Source organism: Equus asinus, chromosome 1 (assembly GCF_041296235.1).
Source record: "Equus asinus isolate D_3611 breed Donkey chromosome 1, EquAss-T2T_v2, whole genome shotgun sequence".
Taxonomy (NCBI): Eukaryota; Metazoa; Chordata; class Mammalia; order Perissodactyla; family Equidae; genus Equus; species Equus asinus.
Window position 1 is genome coordinate 26,955,372 of NC_091790.1, and position 21,001 is coordinate 26,976,372.

The window sequence follows — 21,001 nt, forward strand, 5'->3', positions numbered from 1 at the left end:
CCTGCAAGAGTAAAATTCTCTCATGAGATAGTTTATCTGTTTTCTAGGAAATATCCCCCTTGCTCAGTGACACTCACAAAACGATATGCATCTATCTATGGTCCCAGGAGAATCTTTTTAAAATGGGATGTTTTAAGAGAAAAGCATTGTAGTAGTTATACAAATAAGATACTTTCCTTTTCAAACACTCTTTGATTTTATAAGAAGGTTTTGGTCGCACAGTACCTCTATGAGACCAGTGTATTTTTTTCTATATAGAGTATTTCATTTGTCTACAAATCTGAGATGCAAACAATTCTTGTCTTGTTTTCAAAAACTGCAAATTATTAAAACAAAGCAGTCCATCAAAACTAAGGAAAAATAATCTTCATGAAATATGGATGAACTTAGATCTAAACAAAGATATTGATAAGACCAGCACAAACATTGAAGAAAGTCAGAGGCTCAAGACAAATTTTAAAAAAAAACAAAACTGCTGACTAAGTGCAAAATACTGTGTCCCTCAGCATTAAAAACAGCAATAAAAAATGTTGATGAGAAATAGCCCTCCATTTTACATACTATCATAATATTAGAATAAAATTGAAGTGAAATATTCTTCAAAACAGAGCTCTTAGCAAAAAAATGAGAGATGAAGATCAATGGACTACCTACACTCATGTTCTATGACACACTTCCAAAAACACTTAAAAATGTATCACAAAATAAAAGTCAACCAAGTTTAGGGAAAACTCTGTGTTGTTTGAAATGCTCTTTTTGCACTAAAGGCTCTGAGTTCTGCAAAAGAGGATCATATTTAATTGGATTTAATCCACCGTTTTCAAAACTCACTTAAGGATACGAGTCCTTTTCTTCCTGCACACCGATCAACAACCTAAAGAATAATCTCTCAGGAAATATTAATATGAGAAACAGTAGATGATGTAAATAGATCAAGGTCTCTGCCATTATTACTCAAATTTTCAAAAGGAAAAGAAATGTTATTAAAAAAATACTTTGAGATTATTTTGGCTCATACTGTCAGTCAAAAGCATGCCATCCATTTTTTTCACGTCAGTGGTTATATTCCAGCCTCCCAGCCTCCCAGCTCTTGGGAGGGACCTTCCCTTTTCCATTGGAAACCTGCTCCCCAGAACCTCCAGCAGGGGGCGCTGTTCCCTAGTCTGACTGTGAAGGACTTGAAGCCCGTTCAAGGTTAAGATGGCTCAACAAATAACAAGCCAGAAATATCATCTGGCCCATTAGGACACAGCATTAAAAAAGTATAATCATGGTTCAAGAATATTGCTATGAGAGAAATCTGTGCTCAGAATTTTATTAGGTTTTATCATGGGTACATTTTCAAATATAGCTAAGAGAACCCAAAGGAAAAAAACATTTAGAAACTAAGTATTTTTATAAAATAATTATCAAATTATAACACATTGAAAAAATTAAAAGGATTTAAAATTTTCCCTACGTGGTTGCCAACTCAAGTATGCCAATTTTCTATCAAAAACAGGGCAGAAAAACAAAAATGTGAAAATGAAGTTGAAAATAAATGGGAAGAAATTACTTCCATTGAGATGAAAGACAAATACAACTCTTCAAAAATAATATCCCCAAATAAAAGAAGCGCATTGTTTTGGCACAGTTGTGTGTTAGTGAAGTTCACATCCGTGATCTGGGTTATTTTTTATTAAACCCCGTCTCCCGGAACCCCTTCATAGATACCTCCCCCAAAAGGAATCAAGGCAAAACAAAAGAAAATGTTTTAAAATATTTAAAAATTGGGTTGTAAAGAGAGAAAAATATTTGGTTCAAAGTGAAAACAGCACCACTTTAGCCAGAAGAGTTGGAAAGATGACAAATAAAGGCACCAGACGGGAAGATCAAAGATGCAAAATAGATTTAATGGACGCATGCAACAGTGTTCTCTTGCTTCAGTGGCAGGAGGTGGTGACTGTTTGGAGGGGCACGTATTCCCACTGGGAAAGAAATGTGCAGCGTGACAGGTGCAAGTGGCTAATAAATGACGGCATTTACAAGAAAGTGCAACCATTCCCTCCCAAGCGTTAGGAGAGTTTGTGTGTAACACATGTGCACACACATACACATGAAACATCTCCCCAGTCAGTCGAACCCTTGCCACTCTTTCAGTGAAATGCCAAAACTATCTCTACAAGTAAAGCAAGTGGACTACACTCTAGTTTTCCCATAATCACGTGTAGATGATTCTGGGAATATGATTACTTTTATCCTACATTTTGATCTCGTTAAAAATCCGTGTTACACAAAGATGCTATTCCCGCATACTTTGTGCTTTCATTTACCTTTTGTTTTGCCCTGGAAAAGTGACTGCTGAAATGCGTTCAAGGTATACAGGTGCGGGGGCAGATTTGAGGAAAATACAATGCAATGTAAGTCAATAATACCAAGTATTTTCCTACACGGGGAGCATTCACTTCGACTGATTCTCAGTCCTGTCTTTTTCATTGGGAAATGTGACTAGAGGGGAGAGAGTTCCATGTCTCTGGGCATTTCTAGCCCAAGCAAGCCTCTGCAGGTCACATGGGCTATTTGTAGCAGCTGGTAGTGAGGATCTGGGTGGAATGATAGCCCCAATGAAAGAGAGGACACAGAGCCACAGAGCTCCTCAAGGCACATGCCTGCCACTCCCCAGTCCCATAGCCAATCGTCTTGGAGGACTCAGAGACCAAACGTGATTCTCCAGAGTTTGCCACAGAGTTAGCGGCAAGGAAGAGCTGAGAACAAATCATTCCATAGAATCAGACCATCACAGGGTTTTCAAACACATAGTGCCCTAAATACCAGCTAGAAACAGAGGTATGCTGACAAATACTTAACAAACCATCTCTTTCAGGGAATAAAACTCTGATATGTAGAATTTACCTGTATCTGTGGTATAAATACCATGGCCAATTTCAAGCCATCAATATGAGACCATTGGATGCAGAGTTGGGAAGAAATATGTACAATTGGCTCCTAGGAGCAGCTCTCGCACAGCCCTGGACCTGAACCACGGGCTCAGAGTGGTCCAGAGCAGGTAGGTTAAGGCAGATGGAGGTTTCCAAGAAGGCTCCAGGCTCCAAGTCCAGGGAATTTAGTTAAAACACAAAAATTATTTGGTTTAGGAATCTGTGGCCCCATGCTGGAATTGCTTCTCTTTATTATAAGTTAAAATTTGTTTAAAACAGATATCTAAACGGCATTTTGATGTTTGGCCCAATGAACTTCAAAGCATTTATGTTTCTTATGGATTTTGTGTGATTTTATGTGTAGCCTGCTGAAAATCAAAGATGAGGGTAAAAAAAGATGCACTACTAAGAAAGATATTCATAGTGGTTCTAAAGTACAATATCAAACAATTCGTTTGGCTGGTAAAATCTGTACATTATATTTTCTTTTTTAGTTTTAATCAAGAGTTATTGCTGACATGGAAATTTAACAATAAACCGCCTCCAAATGATGAGCATCTTAAGGAGGAAAACTGAAAAAATTTCAATTCCCGATTCATCATTTTACTATTCATTTTATTTCTGGGTTTATTTCATTATACTTCAAACAGAAGAGTGAATGGAAATAATTCAGTTATTTTTATCTTTGTGCCTCTGAGGCTGTCCTGTGCTCTCGAACACATTTTGTGCTTGGAAGAAATCTCTAGGGCTGTAAATATTCTGAACATGCCAAAGTGCTATGCTCTTTTTTCAATTTGACTGTAAGTTACAGATATAGACCAATTTTGCTAATTTTAACAATGTCATTTAGAATAAAATATAAATGTGATAGCACTCAAAAGATTTTGCATAATCGACGTGCAGTACTCGATAACTCCCAGAAAATGGAAAATCAGTCATAAAAAAGGGCAAGTTGAACTCTATAAAAATCCAAAATAAAGCATGTAACAACCTAAGCACTGAGGAATTAGTGAAGGTAATTAAATATGAAGAACATTTTCAACGGAAACAAAAGAAATCAGGGACTGAAAAAACTAGACACACATTTAAAGACGAACATTACGATTAGATAATTGGGTGAGGGGTTTTTGAGAAACATCATTGTTCTGTTCACTGTGAATTTATCTAAAATTTGAAACAACAGTAAAAATACGAAGGGAAGGAGATCCAAGGAGTCCAGTCATACCAACTTAGCTAAAGAATTTTCCAATAGCCTGCAAAAATATTAAAGAAAGAACAAATGAAAAAGAAATATCAAGAGACAAGCAACTATTGAGTTGCTTCACGTCTAAGCAATCACCAATGGAAAGGGGCAGCAAGTGCTAGAGATAATTCGTGCTGGAATCAGCTGTAAGGACATTGTTCCCCTCGGTATTTACCTGGTAAAAAATAAATCCAACACAAGGAGCTTTGCCCATGTGGGCCTTTTCTCTCCCTCTTTCTTAAGCAAATAAAGCAAATTGCACATCCTTAAAGACTCATTAGGAGATGAAAACATCTCAACAAATGGAATATCACTGACCATATGTGTTGACAAGAAGCTGGATGCTGCCGTAGTAGCTTTCTTTTTGGTTAAACATTTCTGAATGCCTGACAATTTTATGTAAATGTAATTTGTTGAACACAATTCGAAAGGGGAAAAAATACCCAAACTGTCAACTCATGGCTGATGATGCTTTGTTGCTGTTTAACACTACAAACCAACCACAAAATCCTGAATATTCAAATAAACCAAAAACAGAATTAAAAGATCACTGGTAATAACCTCTTTTTGGTGTGTGTGGAGAATGTGCGTTGGGAGTTGACGGACAGGTTGAGAAATCAGTGACCGCTGTAAAATTTAGCATAGGTTCACTTGATGTAGGCTAAAACTTTCATAAGAGTGAATGTGTGTCCCAGACCACAGCAAGGAAGTCAGCAAAACCAGAAGGGTCTGCATGATTTCTAGCATTAACGTGAACACATATGACCTCAGAATAAGGTCTAGATATGATTCTTCCAACCCAGCTCCTTGGGGAATTACAGAAATGGCAAAGGACCATGGACTTTGTTTTATGTGCTAGTGGGAGGGAACGTACAGTGGACTGGAGGGGGTGGCCGGTTTGGCAGAGTATGTGGCTAGACTACGAGGATCTGATCTCATGGAGTCGATTTGGTACTATATAAAAAGTTTTCTGGTTGTCACGGTGAAAATGTGTCACGAATACAATAGCCTCCAAACCAGCCTCCCAGACTCAACATTATTCCTTTCCAACCCTGTTCCATTGTGCTGCCATGGATATATTTCCGAAATGGCCACTCTGATCATTCTACTTTCTTACTTAAACACCTCAGATGGCTCCAGCATCCAGTCCACAGATGGAAATACAACGGTGAAAGTATTTTACCAGCTGGCCCCAATCTACCATTCCACTCTCACGAACTACACTCCGTGTTTTGCTCCACGCTCACTAGAGTCCTAGAAGTCCCCCAAAGATGCCATGCCCCTACCCTTGTCCCTGCCCATTCCATTTCCTTGGAAAGCTCTCTTCCACCTTCTGTACAAATCACCTGTCTATTGATTACTTCCAAATGTCACCTCCTCAATTTGGTGCTTTGGGTAGGATTAATTCTCTTTCTTCCTTGCTTCAAGAGCATTTTACTTATATGGAAAGGGTACACAGAGTTTATAAGGTATCATATTGTATTAAAGTTTAGAATATATTATATTTTTATTATTGCTATCATTTATTTGTCTCCAGTTAGACTGAGGGCTTTTGAGGGTGGGGCAAGTTCTTATTGCTTTCTGTATCCAGCATCACACTGACAGTGAGGATCCAGTCAGTAATTGTTAGTTGAATAAATGGAGCTTTGCAAATTGGGTTATTTAAATTTAGTGACTTTCCATTTTGCAGACTTGAAAATACAGATGCAAGTTTAGAATCACCCAGTGAGTTAGCAGCCATTCTATTAAATGACAGACCCAGAGATGTTGTATATTTTTTCAAAGGGCCCTGAACTCTCAACTTCCTTTCCGTAAGCAGGAGGATATATCAACAAGACTTGCATTACAGAAATGTTTATTTGCAAAATTCATAGCATAGACGTTGTTGTCGGGCTCATTTTTTTACATAAGAAAACATTAGCACACAGAAGCTAAGATTTACTGAAATTCCAAGTTAATCTTAGTCCGTTGAACCTTTCTGGGGCTCCGTCAAGCTAGACCTAAGGAAGAGGGTCAGGGTTGACATAGCCCTGTTTCTGTTACTAGCCGCTGACAGTTGGGTGTGGTTGGAATCTACTGCTTTCCTGTAGGGTAATGAGTCAACAATAACCATTTCACGTCTCCCTCTGATCTCTCACTGATTCGAAGCAAGTGCATGACAACTACTCATGGGACTCTCCTTGGGCATGAAGCAGAGAGAAGCCAAGGGCAATAGCTTTCCACCCGTTGAGGTCTAATCTCTTTGCAAAACTCCTCAGCTCCAAGGCATAAGAATCTTTCCTGAGCACTCAATGCCTTGAAGATTATATTTTACAGGAGAAAAAAATAAAACTTGCCAAGTTATGCATTGAATGTGACAACCTTCAGTACATTTGGATGTTTCTAAGAAATGCTTCCTAAATTACATTTGGATTTTCTGCATGCTAAGGGAAACAATTTGCATGTCATCAACAGAAACATGAAAATCCCAAGCTGTGTTAGAAAAACTTTATAAACACAAACATTTGCTATGCCAAATTTTATGCCTAGGTACTCAAGGAATAACAGCATACTCATGGTTCTGTACTTATGATGTCAACAAGGTCAAATCAGTGATGGGTACGATGTTTTCATTAAAGAGAAGGATGAAAATGGTAGGCAGATTTGGGAATGTGTAAATAACTACAGGAGAAAAAATGGGAAAAAGTGTAAAAGGATATCTGAATCAGTGTGACATCAGTTCTCCTTTATGTTTAATGTTCCATAAAACGACAGTGCCAAGTAAACACACACACACACACACACACACACACCTCTAGTGATGTAACCCCTCTGAAATGATGTAACTATGTGACCTTGGGAAAGTCACAAACTCTGAGCCTGGCTCCTAATGTACAAAATGAGAATGGTGATGTCTTCCTCATGGGATTATTGTGAATTTAAAATAAATAAGTACATGAAATCTGTTATAACTATGAAAGGCTTTTTTAGATAAGCAATAGAAGTAGCATCAAAATACAAGTAATGAAGTCCAATGTGAAAATCTAATGAGATGTAGATAAATATAAAGGCGTAAATGACCCATCTTAAGTGTAATGCTTTTCTAACACGGTTCTATCATTTTCTTTCTTGTATCAGGACTCCATTTGTAGAAGAAAAACTAGATTATTTTTATTTATACACAGAAAAAGCCTCTTCCGGCAGGCCTGGTTTCTTGATATCTGTCTCATCTGGTGAACTCCCCTTGGGTCTCCAACCAACCCATACCTACCTGTCCTGCAAGGCCTCACCCCTACCAGTGCCTGTCACAACTGGAGCCATTAGCTACCCATACGGGGAAAGACAAACTGTAGCACTCAAGGAAAGAGCTTCTGGAAGACTTTTCCATTTTGTTTTTCTCCAGGACCATTCTCTGTCTAATCTCACTTTCTTAGTTTTATTCTTGTTTTTTTTTGTGTGTGTGTGAGGAAGATTGGCCCTGAGCTAACATCCATGCCAACCTTCCTCTATTTTGTATGAGGGACACCGCCACAGTATGGCCCAATGAGTTGTGTGCTTAGGTCCGTGCCCAGGATCTAAACCCACAAACCCCGGGCTGCCAAAGCAGAGTGCATGAACTTAACCACTATGCAACCGGGCCAGCCTCTATTCTATTTTTTTGTTGAACTTATTTTATCATTTCCTTTCTGACCTCCACTTCTCTCACAGCTACTTTCCTGCATCTAGAATATTTTTCCTTGTCCTTGCCCTACAGCTTGGTTCTTCTCTTTCTCTTTTTCCCCCTCCCTTTTTCTTCTCCCAGGACAATGTGAACATTGTGCCAAGGACTTAATACTTTTAGGGCCTTGTGAAAGGTTTTAAGTTCTTTTAAAATCAGAAGAAAAATTGAATTTTTAGGTCAAATAAAATGTGTTAATAAACAATATTAACATATTCATCTTTATACCAACAGGCTCATAAGATATAATTGTTTATATATATATATATATATATATTTTGGTGAGGAAGATTGTCCCTGAGCTAACATCTGTGCCAATCTTCCTCTATTCTGTGTGTGGGATGCTGCCACATCATGGGTTGGTGAGTGGTGTGTAGGTCCGCGCCTGGGATCTAAACCTGAGAACCTCGAGCCGCCAAAGTGAAGCATGTGAACTTAACCACTCAGCTGCTGGGACAGCCCCAATATGTATCTTCTTTTTATGGAATAAAGGACCCACAAAAGTCATCATGCAACCCTATCTTCTCCCTCCACTGAAACTTACCAATACTTTCCTTTTATTTTGATAGTGAAAGCTCCTTCCTCCTTTTTCCAGGTTTTCTCAACAGCCACATCCATAGCTAACATTTCTGTGTTTCCGTAGCACTTTGAACATATATATCCATTACTGCAATTATGATATTAACATCAATTACCCTTTTATGAGCCTTGGTGGACTATAAGCAATTTGCAAGCCCGAACCTATCTTATTTCCCTTTTCAGAGGATAAATGAATGTTTCATATGCTGAAACTGATCAGCAAATGAATCAGTATATAATCAGTGACTTAGACTGAGTCCACTGGTGCCTCTCATTCACTGAAATGTACATACGTCATCCACCAACCAAACCCGGTCATGAGCAGGGAAGTCCTCAAAGGAGGAGGTGTGTCAGAGCCATGTTAGAAATTTAGGGGTAGGTGGTGAAATGGTCAACAATGCCACGCGCTGGTGGAGGAAAGGTAGAATTAGGAGGATCTGCTCCCTCTTGTGGATGTGGCAACTGGAATTATGAAGATTTTTGGTGTGTTACATCTTCTCATCTTACATATCCTGTTTGCCAATGGAAACTTCCACTGACAGATTCTGAGCAGCTAACTGCGTCCAAATGAATATCTATTTACCCACGTAACAAACCAACCCATTATCCATACTCACTGAAGTCCGGTTAATTGAGGGAGCAGAATTCCCAGAGGAAAAAAGGCGCTGGAATTGTACTACAATTACGTGATCTTCGTGTTCATAGAAAGGCAGCCTTTGCGTCATATGAAGGGATGTTTAAAACTGAAAGGAGGAAACAGGAGCAAAAGTTAAAGAGAAAACAGACCTGGGACAACAGGCTCATATTTCCAACACTTCATAATTTAAGTAAGCCTATCTTTCAAGGCCAGAGTAATATTTCTTGGTTTCACACCATGATATCGTGACACAATTTAAAAGCACCATGTGTACTTCTGAATTGGATAACGCACAAAGGAAGGGTGTGTGATATTGCTGCTGGAAAGAATCCTAAATGAGGATTTTGAGCTCTTAAACTTCAGCAAATGTCTCGATAGGTGGGAAATTCAAAACCTCCCACTGAAAGAAGGAGGCACTCTCTGAAGCAGGACCCCTGTGAATTATGTGTCTGCTGGAGAAAACAGTTGCGACTTTAAGAACTCGACTGGGAAGAAAAGAAAGTGCCGTTTCCCCTCTAGAACTTTTGGTTCTCATAGCATCTTTTGTGGCTGTAAAACTATGTTCGTGAACAAAGCCCCCGGGAAGGCTGCCTTCGCTGAGCGGCAGCTGGAAATAAAGCTGCCGAATGAGAGCAAGTTGGATCCAAAGGTTTGCACAATCCCAAGGCCTCAGGAAGCTGAGAGATTAAGCAACAACTCCAGCCTGGCCACGCACCTTGGAGTGAAACTCCAGTTCCACTGCCTGTGCTTACAGGCTCTACAGGACTCACTTCTTATTTATTCTCGGTTCGCTCAAACCCCAAGACCCAGCCTCAAAACACACAGAGAGTATGACTCTACCCGGACAAGGCTTTATTAAAAGTCAAATCAGAAAAAGTGAAACTAAATGGAGAGCCTAATCTTAGTATTCTACCAAAAAACTGAAAGTGGGAATCTTTGTTTTACTTAGCAAACGTTATCGAACCCTGCACCTCAGGCACTGCAATCATTGGACGAAGAAAATAAACGTATGCAAAACAGCAAGTTTTGGCTCCATCTGTAGAAGGCTTGCATGGTAAAGGCATGTTAGTGGAGATGTGTGGAAGGTGAACTTGTGATATACAGACGATCAGTTAGTGATAGCATTCCCATCCACAGCCCAGATGGCAACCAGAATTGTACCTCCACGAGCCCTTTCCTCTTTCTGAACCCTCTTCAGCAAGTCCCTGCCTCCCTTAGCTCCTTCCTCTGTATTTACTTAGTACTCTGGGCCACTGGATAATTGGGGTTGGAAAAGACTAGTTTGACTTGTCTTGCTAATTTCAGTTCATCCAATAACTCACATGCCTCTTCCAGCCCTGAGGAGCCTCGTCTGTGCTGAGATGAGGATGTGTAAGGACCTACTGCTTAAATGTAAATGCAAGTTGATCTGGTGCCCCCAGTGTGTCTATTAATTGGGCTAAAGATTTAAATTCTGAGCGTGAACTTTTCCCTCTCTAATAAGCCATTAATTTTACAGGCTGGATAAAGAGAAAATCTACAGGCACGCCTGAAAGAAACGAACATAAATAGTTCCTCAGATGGCCACATTCAAACGGTGTCATCAGATACCTAGCGTTTCCTTTTAGCTTTCTTCTTTCCAGAAATGTTTTCAAAACTTGCTAAGGTCACTTTTTATGACTATTATAGAAATAAAAAACTCAGCTGTGCAATTTGATTCGTTCTGACAATACTTTTTTTGTGGTTAGTTCTGAACGAGAAATCTTCCCTGAGATTTTGAGTTTATAATGCACTGGGTTTAAAGTATAATGACCAAAATACTCTTTCCATATATAAACATCAAAAATATTCTATAAAGAAAAGAACTCTTGCTCTGTAACAAAAACGCAGGCCTTTTGTCAATGTGTCAGAATATTGGAAAGAAAACTTGGGGCCACAGTTTTTACACTTACCAAGAAAGAAAACTGACATGCTGGTGATCACTAGCAGGCGACATCTTGTCCCTCAAGAATGAATTTGCTTTATCTCTGTTTCCTCGTCTCACCCCAATTGCTCCCATCAGGATACCCTATACCCACGAACACCTAATAAATATTCACTGATGATGACAATTTATATCTACCCTGGAGACTGTGACAATATCCTTGCCTGTCTGGTATCACTGGCATCGTGCCACCCAAATCACAAATGCAAGCAGCAGGTGGGTTTGGGGAGCAACAAAATGAGTATGTGTGAGGCCACTGGAGGGAAATCATGCCTGGGGCTGGCTCTTCCCAAAACTGCCTTTGCTTGCTAGTGATGAAGAGACAGAATACTTCCCAGTCACTTTTGTACCAGATAAATCCACACTTCAATCTATTAATGAGAATCTCAGAGGCAAGGAAATTACTCAAACAAGATATTTCACAATGCAAAGATGCAAATCTTTAGCATCTTATGTTTAAAACATTTTTTAAGGGGAGAGGGTATCAAAGAAACTTTCTGAGTGCATATAATCTCTGATTTTTAAATATTTCAAATATGAGAAAATAGCTTAAATTCAGCAGTTCTCACAGGAACCTAAAATCTTATTTTTTACGGGCAGATTATTTTGTTAGAGGCTATTACAGTAATTTACTTTCCCATTAGAAAGTTCCCCTGTTTATAGATGGTTGCTAAGCTCCATTAGCACAAAAGGTTGCCTGTCTTTTTTTCTAGTAAAGGTAAAAACATCCTGTTACTCGTTTTAAACTCTAACAACACAACGGAAGCCCCAAACCTCTCTCTTCAGCAGCATCTTAATGAAATCTAACTGGAAAATGATAAAGCTACAGAAATCCCAGGCTTTGAGTTGTGGGGGTTTTTTAATTGCCAATTTTCCCCTTGCACTGAGGCATTAATCCTTGAAGAATAGAAAGTAGACTTGCCAATAACCCAGCAAAGAAGGGGCCTGGGAGTAAGAGAAGGAAGGAAGCTCCTCACTGTAGGAGAACTCCCTCCCTCTCCTCAGAAACCACTATTGCATCTTGAGCGCCATCACAGCCCTGCCTGCCTCCCGCCCTGGAACTGGAAGCCAGCCCAGAGTAGCATTGGTATTCAAATTAGTCTGCCAATCGCAGCCTGGCACAGTTCTTGGTGGCCCGTCAGTACACTGCTTGAAGAAAAGGTACCAGATCTCAGATCCGGGAAGATCCAGCCAGATTTCAAACCCACCCGGAATATATGTCATTAGCTTGTAAAGCAAGCTGCTTTGTGGTGGGGAGCATTTTCTTTTCAGAGTCTCTGTGTTTATTAAAACAAAAGTAACCGGAAGACAATGCATCTCCAACAGAGATTTAAAAAGAAAGAGGAAGGGGCTAGCAGAGTCAAGCTACTCATTCAACTAAACACTGGTTTCTATGGGAACAAGAATTGCTTTGTGTGGCTTGAGCAACTTCTCATTCCCTCTGCCCAATGTGCTAGTGCCCTGTCCCTGGTATTGTATTTGTGTGGCCAACTCTTCTTCTGTTTCATTCACTCTCCTTGCCCTCGTCGGTCCCCAGCAACACCCACCGCCACAGAAGTAAAAAGGAAAGAAGAACTTAGAGCATCTGGGCTGAATTGAATCAGGAAACACAAAAGTGTCCAAGCGACTGGGAGCCAGCATTCTGACCAAAGGACCATGGCCATCCTGTTGTTTTTTGTCATTTCTTCAAGCAGGTCACGGCTACTATTTCTTAACTTTTTTCATGCATAATCCACACTTTATGTATCAGTTTTAAATTAAGTTCTTACTGTGGGCACATCATATTGTACAAGACTAATAATAGTGATAACCTAAATGGAAAGTGGTCAGAGAAGCAGGGTTTAAAGTAAACTTCACACAGTAAACGTTTTTAATGTTGGTGTATTCTGTTTGTGTGCAAGCTCACGGGTGCATACATGCATGTGTGTGAGCGAGAGAGAAACTTCTACAAGGTCATCTCTGGCTACCTTTGATGAGGCAACTAGGTACAGGGCTCCAAGACTGTGAGGTCAGGAAAAACCCAAAGTTCATCTTCTCTATTTGACTGGGTACCTTTAATTTGGCTCTTTTTTCTAATTCATTTTGACTTTTAAATTAAAAAAGGGAAATATTTATGAATCTATTACCCAGAAGCTGCCATGCAAAACCTTTTAGCACATAAATCCTCATCATTTTACTAAGTGTCAGGACTTTTTTTTTATTAAAGGAAAGGCATATTTCTTAACATTGTCCATAAATCACCACTAAAATATTTAGTGCTACAACTTCCTTAGCTTTCAAAGACACTCTTTTCTATTAAAGCTTTACAGAATACTTCAAAGTCTACCCCTGGCAAAGCCCCAATGTTATTCACTGGTAGACTTTCAGATTCAAAGACGTTTGCATTTTGTTTGTAAGTTTTTATTTAGGAGATCTGTAATTCATTTTCCTTTGCAAGATGAAACGTCAATTTTCATCATTTAGATTCAAACTTGTAAAAAAAAAAGTTTAACCTATTTGTGTATAACCGAGTGGCAATCTTACAGTTTTGAAAAGTATCTTGGGCTATATGGCATGAAAGGAGTTATTAACGATTGAGAGCCATTTCAAGCCTTAGTGAATAAGAAATATGATTTGTTCACAAAAGCCAGAAATCATCTTTAAATCCATCTTTTCCCTCACTCACCTTCCTCATGAATATAATGTCTCTTTATCACAAAGATGTTAGGACATTTGCAATCTGTACAGATTTTTACATTCTCACAACTTGCCTCTTCTGTCCTCTTTCACAAAATTGCGAAGGATTCTCTTAAAACATTATTTCTCAAAATGTCAAGCAGACTGAACATCCTCAGCATGCTGATTTACTTTCAGGGTCACAGTTAAGTAGTATGCTCTGCTCTTCTCTGCTCTGCTCTGCTCTGCTCTGTTCAGCTCTTCTCCTCCTTTCTCTTCTCTGCTCTGCTCTGTTCATCTCTTCTCTTCTCTCTAAGAACCTTCCCAGAATGAAGCATTCAGAGTCAGGGTGCCCTGAAGACCAGAGAGTGCTTCGTCAATAATTAGCAAAACCTTCTGCTCTTCTCCCACACCCATGGGAAATTAACGATCATTTCCATTGCTCTCTAAGCTCAAGTATTTTTCATGTCCCCTGTCATGAAGGTGGGACGTCACTCACCTGTTTCTCCTACATCATGCTCCCCTCCACTTTGTTCCTAGAGACTCTGACTGGTGAGTGAGGTAGGCATGGCCTGGGGACCTGAATGGGGACTCCATTCTAATAGGGGAAGGCAAATTAGCACAGAATTATGTGAATATTTGTTAAAGCACAGGTGTGGTAAGTCAGTGTTTTTACACAGTGGCCTGGGGAAGACGGCCCCCTCTTCCCTCCCCACTCAAGGAGAAAGCCTCTCCAGATTAGATGACCCTAGTGCTCTGGGTCGCCTCTCCTTCTTACCTCTCAAGTACCATCCCTCTCTTCTTCAAGGCCGGTTCCCTAGCTCCCTTCTCTTTTTCTTTGCACTGGCTCCGTTCCCTCTGCCTTGAAACATGGGTAGGTCTCTGAAAAATCCTGAAAAGACTTTCACCAGGGTTTATTATTTCCTTTCGCTAGTCACACACCATAAAAATGATCCCAACGAAAGGTCATAGTCACCACATAATTTCACAGAGTCATGGGGTCTCTATGTGGAAGGCACCTAGTCGTTTCTCTCCCCTTCCGTTCACGGTGAAATCTCCAATGGGTGGCCTGCAGTTTCTCTGACTATTCCTTCTTTTCTGTCTTCAGTCTCTGTGGTCTCGCTCCCATGCCCACTAATGTACCAAATCCACTTTCCTGAAGTTCTCCACAGGCAGACGGAGTTGCTTTAGCATATTCATCGATTGATCTCTGTTTTCCATGCGGCTAAGTTTTCTGTTGCTTCTCCTTTCCTTTTCTAAATCCAGATCCTCTTCCTTCTTATTCCTGATCTTGCCTCCACCCTTATCTCCCCTCATGTAATTTCAACTCCCATTGCAAATCAGTTAACAAATCTTGTCTTTTCTTAAACATCAACAACTTGCCTTCCATTACATGCCAATGGCTGCTTCTGTATATCAGGCACGTGTCCCCCCCCCCCCATACATGGATTACTAAAATGACCTCCCAACAGGTGAATTCTAAATCCAAAACTTCAGTTGGGTTCAAAGTAAGATATTGAGTTAAAAACTGAAAAAAATATATGGTCCTTGGGCATTGGACTATCCTTCTCAACTCTGAATTTCCAGCACATCATAGATCCATAAGAAATCTATAGAAATCCTAGGTTTAGTGAACCCTAGAAGACATTCATTCATTCATTCATTCAAAACATCCACCACATCACTACTATACAGCAGAGATACAGTAGCAAAATACACACATGGGGGTCTCTGCATTTCCGGAACTTCCAGTCTAGTGGAGGCAAAGAAGTTGAGCCAATAATCATTAAAATAATTAATTATAATTAAAATACAAGGGAAAAGCACAGAATGCTGTGAAAATGAATAACAGTAGTGCCCACCTGGGATGGGGGAGCACAAAAAACTGCCCTTAAGATGGGACCTGAGATGGGTCCTGAATGGACGTAAGGGAAGATGGGGTGGACAGGAGCATTGGAGCAGCACATGTAAGGATGGGAAGCAGGGAATTGAAAGATGGTTGGTAAGGCAGAAGTGTAATGAGAAAGTGAAGCGGTGATGCAAGACCGGAAAGGACGTAGGTCATTCAGGGCCATGTCATACACAGTGAGCATGTTGGGCTTTATCCAGAATAAAGGGAAGCCATTAGATGGAAAGTACATATGGTGCTTTTACATCTTCTTTCCCTAGCTTTTGGGCAAGTCACAAAACATCTCTATACTTGTTACCACAAGTTTAAAATCTCTAGAATAAGTCTAGGTAATATTAAGGATAGAAGTTTGGAATGGAAGTGGTTGGAATAAGAAAACATTTTACCTTCTCGTAGATGGAGAGGCATACTGTTGACAGGACAAGTTAGAATCACCATCCTCAAGGATCATGCAGTGCCGAGAGAGAAGGCGGAGAGGGCGAGTATTCCACACACCACCACATGACCAGACATAAATAGCCAAAGATGACAAGGTCATCTGTCTTTGGAAACGTTCAGCTCTAAAGCTTCAGGCATGTAGTGGGACAGGATGACCTCAGCCTTGAAAGAATCTTTTCCTGTAGGATCTGGGGAAATGGTCCTTTCAAGGGAGAGCTTCTTAAAACTCTGTAAACATCTTCTAATCAGTACGGCAGCACAACTTGAACAAGTAGCCCCCAGAGCTTTCTGACAATACATTGCATCCAGTTAACTCTCCGGGGATGAGCCTGAGAACGCTTTGGAACGCAGACACCATTTTTCTTCCATTTATTTGTGACCATGATCTCAAAAATGGATATAATTTTACAAACGAAACAATAGCTCTCCTGTATGCCTAACTTCTGCACCACCATCTATAAAGTAATAAATACAAGAGGGCGAGATTTTATTTCGAACTTTTCACTGAAGTAATTTGAGGTTAATTTGTTTTTATAAACATCTAAAGCACAGAAACTGCTATTCTAATACTCGGCTCTTAATAATCAAAGGCAATCTCACCCATTAGTCATACCAGCAAAAGCTTCTTCTATTTCTATTATCACTTTTTTTGTTTGATTGTCCCCAGATAGGTTCTTCATCATTGAATCAACCCGAATTAGCAATGTAAGAATAGGCATTCAAATTCATGCTTACTAAAAATAATGTAACAAAAAAGGATTTTTGATGAGTCTGGCTTCCAGGTTATCAAGTTAAATGAGCTTGTACAGTTACTTTAATTTTTAAGTAATTTAAAGTTTCAAGAATATTTCTATTTATATCCAGTTACTTCATTTGATTCACAACTCATTTATTCAGCTGGGCTGCATGACTTATATTTTGAGAACCCTTGTAGATTTCAAATATTATTACTCCATCTTAATTTAATTGAGGTGAATGTTTTGAAAGTTATCAATGTACATATTTTTTAGGATATAGGTTTAGCTACTATAGCAGAACCTATAATCAAACCAAAAATGACAGTATCTTAAGTAAGATGGAAATTTATTTCTCTCTCATATAACTGTGGGATGAAGAGAACAAGGCCAGAAGGGCAGCCTTCTCCTTTTATCTTGTTTCTTGGTCCTTATGAAGGTGTTATGCTTAGCCACATTCAAAGGTGGCTTACGTTGCATCCATCTTTGGGGAAGCAGAATGGAAGAAGGGCCAAAGAGAGGCGAATTTCATCCATTCCTTTAAGGTCACCATCTGGAAGTTTTACACATCACTCTGCACGCTCCTTTGGCCAGGACTTAACCTTGTGGCCAAAATTAGCCGCAAAGGAATCTTGGAAATGTGGTCTAGCTAAGCAGCAATGTGCCTGGCTAAAAATTCTATTGCTAATGCAAGATAGGGAGATTGAATTTAGGGAGTAGAACTAGCAATCTGTATGATTTTTTTTTCCTTTTTAGCTTTTTCACTTCTGGCAGCAAAATAAGATTTTGCAGTGAGACAATGAGCTTGACAATTACATATTGTTGAGAGAGAAAGGATATAATACTTTACCTCCCCCATTAGCATATCCAGAAATAATCCTGGAGGACTCACATCAAACTCTTCTCTCCTAGAATAGAGGGGCTTCCTTTCAGTTAAGAGGATGGAAGTTGTTCTTCTATGACTAGTAGAAAATGATATACGACAAGAAAAGGAAAAGACTGATACTTCTACTAGGATATGGTGAGAAGGACATAGAGAGGGAAGGAGGAGAGTAAAGAGTCAAAGGCATAAATTTTCAGGCTGAAAGAAGGAGGAGCTTCAGAAATCTGTGGGTAACACAGAGAGCAGGAGGATGCTCATACTGCCACTTCCAGGTCCTAACATCCCCCTTGGGATTCTAGAAAGAGGATTTTTTCCAGACTTCTGCATATCAGTCTGAAGTTGTTGCTACAATATGATTTCAGAGGGAAGCCTTGAAGTTAAGCTCTCTGGGGTTACTCTTAGCTCCTTTATGTTTTGAGTGCTGAGTTGAGAGTCAGTAGATATGATGTGTGGCCAGCCAAGGCTGAGCTAGGTGACCCCACAATGATGTCTGGGGGGCACAAGTTGGGCTGTGGGAAGGAAGTAGCTGAGATGCAGGAAGCCAAGTTGAGGCTGAGTAAACCAGCTCTGTCTGTGTCAAAAGAAAGACCACTGGAGTGTATTTATAATTTTTAAATGTCATGGGAAGAAAATACAAATAGAATTTTTTCCCAGACTTTCTCCCAACAGTGGAAGAGAAAAGAGATTTTTAAAACAAACAAAACCCTTGTTCTGAATAAAAGTACATCATGGTTTCATAGAATACATTCCACAAGGTAAATCTGAACTGTTGCCAAACTTTTATGAAGAAAAGTCAGAAAACGTTCCACCCATCAGTTTCCAAGTTCTTATAGTGAAACCATTTCCTTGCCTGACTAAAAACAAACAAACAGAAAACCAAAAGGAAACAAAAGAAACAGTCTTGAAATGAGTGAAATTAAAAGCAATATATATATCATATATATATATATATATAATATATATTCTAATATTTTTAAGTGTAATCTGGTCCTCAAATCATAATTGTTAAGCATTTGTATACCCTTTAGTGTTTCTTTTCCTCAAAGCCTTCTTACTTTGGAATGTACACGAAAAAAATCCCATTGAAAGTACACAAGGACACCCTTTTTATCTTTTCTGCAGTAGAAATGAAATCTTACAGATATGGACCCCACTCCATCACATTCTTCTGTCCCTACTGCATCTTTATTCTCTCCGCTTCTTTACAAACAGCTCAAGTCTCACATCTCCAGAAAAAAACAATCTTTCCCTTGATCCTGCCCTATCCACAGGAGAATAACTTATTTTCCTTCTTTCTCTTACAACCAAACTTATTGAATAATCTATCTAGCTTTCTTAAGCCTGTCACCTCATTGAAACTACCATCCTAGTTAGACTCCTATCCTATCTCAATACACTTGGGTTATTCCCTTGTGGTACTGCCCTCATCACTTCATTTAAAGCTATTTCAAAATTTTCCTTGATGATTTCCCAATGAACAAATTCCACAGCCCTTTTGAAGATATCATTCTCCTTCAATTTAGTAGTATTGGATACAAGTGACCAACGCTCTTCATTGAAATTCTCTTTGACGGCACTGACCTATATTCTCTGAGCTCTCCTCCAATCTTTGCAGATGCTCTTCTCCCACTCCTTCCTCTCTTCTTCATGTAGAGTTTCTGCAATGACCCATCTTTGATGCTTTTCTTGAATCTCTCTGCACCCTTTCACTTCTATGACTTGTCGAGTACCTGTGCAAAAGTCTCTCTAGGTTCTAGTGTCTTGGGTATGTGCCCAGGAGGGGCATTGGGATCATAGGGTATGAATGCATTCAGTATCACTACATCAGCTGAATTGCCCTCCAAAGTGATGCAACAATTAACATTCTCATCAGCAGTGTACAAGGGCACCTCACCTCTCCATTTGTACTCCACACTAACCGCGGTCAGGGTGGGAGGTGTCAAACTACATCTCACTGCCATTTTAATCTGCATTAAATCAAATGGGCGAACATCCTTCCATATTTTACTGACCATTTAGGTTTTCTCTTCTTAAATTTTCTGTTTATATAGTTTGCTTAATTTCTAATTAGTTTGTTTGTCTTTTCTGTTGAGTTGTTGAACTTCATCATATATTCTGGATAATAATCCTCTGTAGGATCTGCGGGTTTGCAAATATATTCTTTCAGTCTTTTCAATTTTTAAAGCCATCTCTCATTATAGAGAAATCTTCATTTGAATCTTGTCAACTTTATCAATCTTTTCCTTTAGGTTTGTGCTTTGGATATCATATTTAGGAAATTGCTTTCTACGATAAGATCAGCAATACATTCTCGTAGTATCTTCTAAAAGTTTTGCTGCTCAGTTATAGGTCTTTAATTCACCACCTTTAATTGATTTTAGTGTACAGTGGGAGGTACAAACATAATCTAGATTTTTGAATGTAGTAATAACAATCAGTTGTTCATGATTAGTGAATTGCATCCATTTATGCACTGATTGACAATGTTGTTTCTGAGGTTTTGCCTGTGTGCATGTCCAATTCCATGCTCTTCACTCTACTCCATTCTGCTGTTGCTCCCCCCTTCTATCAACAACGCACTCTCTCAGTGACTATTGCTCATATTGGAGTCTTTCCTTGTACGAGCACATCTTCAGCAGGACTTTATCTGAGGGAGTCTGGTGTAACCTTGGGTGAGGGTGTATAACTATGGTTCTCATGTGTTTAATTCTACTAGATGTCCCAGAAGTATAACCAACCTAGGTTCACTTTTTAAGTAATTTTTGGCTTGTGGATCCTGGACCATATAGGTGGTATACATTTCAACCCCAAAGTAGTATGAGGCCACTACTGTGGTTATAAAACCTTTGAGGAGACTTTTTTCTATGCAGAAATAACAACAAGAAACATAAGCTCCCTAGTAGTTTCCATCTCTTATGGGCACAATTTTCGAATTGAAACTACCAGGTTTGGCATAGCCATTTGAGGATCTCAGTTTTATGCGCATGGTTCTACTTCATAGTTTCTGGATCCTATTAATTTGGGAGTCTAACTTTGCAATTAAAATAGTTTTTAATATATATATGCATCTATACACTTATATACATATGTATACCATGTGTATATATATGCATATATATGTACATATATACATATGTATATGTATATAAACACCTAGTGTATACATATATATACACACATATACATAGATACAAAAGTGTGTGTATATATATATATATATATATGCATATATATACATACCTAGTCTCGGTAAACACCCAGAAAATCTAGAGTTCATATATGAAATTTTACATATGATTGTCTGGGTGTTTACTGGCGGAGGAATTTCAGATTATTTAGCCAAAA

The 21,001-nt window shown here is 39.2% G+C and overlaps 1 long non-coding RNA gene across 4 annotated transcripts in view; it reads right to left on the bottom strand.

Moving 5' to 3' along the window:
- LOC106842021 (uncharacterized) overlaps positions 1-16,123 on the bottom strand; it is a 101,417-nt gene extending 85,294 nt beyond the window's left edge. For 3 of the 4 annotated variants that reach the window (XR_011506307.1, XR_001400794.3, XR_011506303.1), the window contains exons 1-3: positions 15,988-16,123; positions 9,055-9,180; positions 8,403-8,525 (exon numbers count right to left, since the gene is read on the bottom strand). This is a non-coding gene — a long non-coding RNA (uncharacterized lncRNA). The remainder of the gene's footprint in view (positions 1-8,402; positions 8,526-9,054; positions 9,181-15,987) is intronic. The other variant, XR_011506310.1, reaches the window with a different exon arrangement.
- Positions 16,124-21,001: the final 4,878 nt, after the last annotated feature.